Consider the following 3,061-nt stretch of genomic DNA (forward strand, 5'->3'; position numbering starts at 1 on the left):
GGTACGCGTCGCGGCACAGTTCGCCCATGCTCCGCCCCTCGCGCTCCGTCGCCAGCTTCTCCAGCAGCAGCTGTAACCACAGCAACGAGCGATGGAGGCGGAGCAAAGTCCGACTCCCGGAAGGCGTTTGTCTGTCGAAGGAGACCACGCCCCTCTGCAGCTCGGCCTCTAGCATGGAGCGCACCGAGTGGTAGGCGTGGTGAGGGGGCGGGGCTACGTGCTGATCATCTTCGGTCGTAACGATGGCAGATTCTTCCAGTGAGAGCTGTCGGAATGAGTGTGATCTTCTCCTCAACTTTATGAGTGAAAAAGCCCACCAGAGGGCCCAGAGACTCCATGAACCTGCACCACAGACACAACATCAGTGTGAGACAACACATTTGTGATAGTTATTGTTACATACATTTATACACACTATAAACAGTGTTTCCTTAGAGTTTTTGGTCACATTCCACTATTAACTGAAGATTAACTATGACTTTTGCCTCAATAAATTACTGTTTATTAGTTAGTAAGGTAGTTGTTAAGTTAGACATAGAATATGATCATGCAGAATAAGGCATTATGTGCTTTATAAGTACTAATAAACAGCCAATATCCTTGTAATATGCATGCTAATAAGCAAATAGTGAGAATTGGTGTTTTTTATTAGTGTTAATAAAATAATACACTAAAAAAAGTGTATTATAGTGTTACTGAGTATATTAATAGGGCAACAGACAATAGAATGCATATATATAGGAAGAACATTCATTTTGTTTGAAAAACAGTAAAAAAGACAGAACGATGCTGCTTTAAAGCAGCATACATTGAGGAATATAGTGCACAAAAACACATTTTCAATACGGAGACCTGTTTCAAGGAAACAGTTGGAGGCTTTCTGATAACAGAGAGCTGCAAAAGTTATCCTTGTTATCCAGCGATCTGTGTTCAAATGGTATCTGGGGAAGTGTGGACAGTCTTTCTTGCAGTATGGTGGACGCAGATAGGATTTTATCAGCCACAGGTATGAGATATAACTTTAGAAAATGTAATCATGGAAAAAATGTAATGAAACTAAAACTGCCAGTAGGTGGCAGCACATCATTGTCTTAACAATTGAGTCATTCATTCAAACGATTCCTTCAAAATGACTAATTTAGTTGCTTGGAGACGTGCAATGGCTCTACTGTGGATTCATTGCGAAAAATTCATTGAAAAGTAAGTTTCTAAAGGCCTGTTCACACCAAGAACGAAAACTATAGAGATAACTATATTTGCGTCCACACCAACAAACGATAACGGTCTGTTTATTCTAAGCTCTTGGTTTCAAAGTGTGTACAACATGTTTTTGCTGTTCTTGTTGCAGTTACACAGCTTTAACCAGCAGATGTCCTCAGCATGCTATGTTTCGAGTGAATAGCTAGTGTAATCGATATAATCTAATGGTGAATTTAGCTGATGAAGTCAATATAGTGGAATAAAAACAACGCCTAATCTTTTCCACTGCAAGTTCAAAGGAAGCGAGACGATGTTGTCGAAAATAGTGCTGGATACCTGAGGTAATTTTATTTTACACTGTTTGCTATGATGATTTCATTGTTAATACTTCTCACCATTTATTATGAGGGTATAACCGATTGTTTTCCATATATCCATTTTCATTAAAGAATCCTTGAAAAGGGGCTTTGACTTGTCAAACAGTCGTGGCTTTTACTGGACCTCTGTGATTAACGTCCGCCATTTAAAATGCGCAAGCCCTTAAATTAATGGATTCTGATTGGCTGTCAGTGTTTATCGTTCAACAGCAGGAAAAAATTGTTCTGAAAGTGATCCCAGCGATATCATTTCTCTATATCGTTATCGTTATAGCTGTGGTGTGGACAATGCTGTTCTATATTAAATTACGATTTTTAGAACTATATCTTGATCGTTATCTTTATATTTATCGTTCTTGGTGTGAACAGGCCTTAACTCTAAAATGAAAGTCACCTAACATTAACTTTGTTTATTAAACTGTTGTATAAACTCAATAGGCCATCACATTTGCAATCGTGCTGATATTCGGGAAAACAGCACTCTATATTCTATTATAAACAAAAACTCATACAATGACATATTTGGCCCATATATCTTGATTTTTGGTGGCATTTTTGCCCTAAGCCCCCATTAATTTCCATGATAATGGGGGGCGGGGCTCTTTTTCGAGCAAAGGTCGCTACTGCAAAAACGTTTAATGAAAAAAAAAACAGCATTGAACTGGCACATCCCTAACAGCTTTAGGAATATCATACTTGATCAGCTCCTCCCAGCAGAGCAGGTACGGATCCAGCAGCACATCGGAGGCGGGGCCGAGGGCGGAGTTTAGATGCAGGAGGAGGCGGGACACTTGGAACTTCTGTCCAGGACACTCTCCGATGATGTCATTTCCTCCAAGCACATGATCAGCAGCATCAGTAACATCAGCCCGAACCACCTGGACAGGAAGAGAGTGTCACTCAGCACTAATAGTTAATGCTAGTGATGTGAAGTATTCACTTCTCACCTGTCTGGTTGGTGTGTACACACTTAAACAAGGCCGCCACGACTGCTCACAATTCTGAATTGCCCCTTGAGCTGCAGAGAACAGAAAACACACAGTTATTCAAGCACGAGGGGTGTGTGTGTGTTTGTGTGTTTGTGTGTTTGACGGTGAAAGGTTGCATTTACTCACGCAGCCACAGTGAGCTGAGAAACAACAGCAGACTCAACGTGACTGCGGTCACGACACACCGCCGCAGACGACATCGCATTCTCATGGCAATAACGTCTCAGCTCACCGCCGGTTTCTCCTCCGTGTCTCCCGGGCTAATGCTCCTAATGAACAGAGAAAAACTCAAATCAGCATGACCTTTGAACTGCTGTGCGTGTCACTCAATCAGGCTTGTGTAAAGACCAGGGTTGAGCTGAACTAAAAACAAATTGTCAACAGGTAAATACCTCAAGCTTGAACTGAGGCGACAAACAGGACAATATGACTTTCATATAAGTGTAGTTTAGTAATACATTTCATTTATCAATATGAATTATCCATAAACATGCT

At 41.1% G+C, this 3,061-nt stretch overlaps 1 pseudogene; it reads right to left on the reverse strand.

The window, feature by feature from the left end:
* Nucleotides 1–3,061, reverse strand: part of LOC125260688 — a 5,128-nt pseudogene extending 2,067 nt beyond the window's left edge.

This window comes from Megalobrama amblycephala, linkage group LG24 (assembly GCF_018812025.1).
Source record: "Megalobrama amblycephala isolate DHTTF-2021 linkage group LG24, ASM1881202v1, whole genome shotgun sequence".
Lineage (NCBI taxonomy): Eukaryota > Metazoa > Chordata > Actinopteri > Cypriniformes > Xenocyprididae > Megalobrama > Megalobrama amblycephala.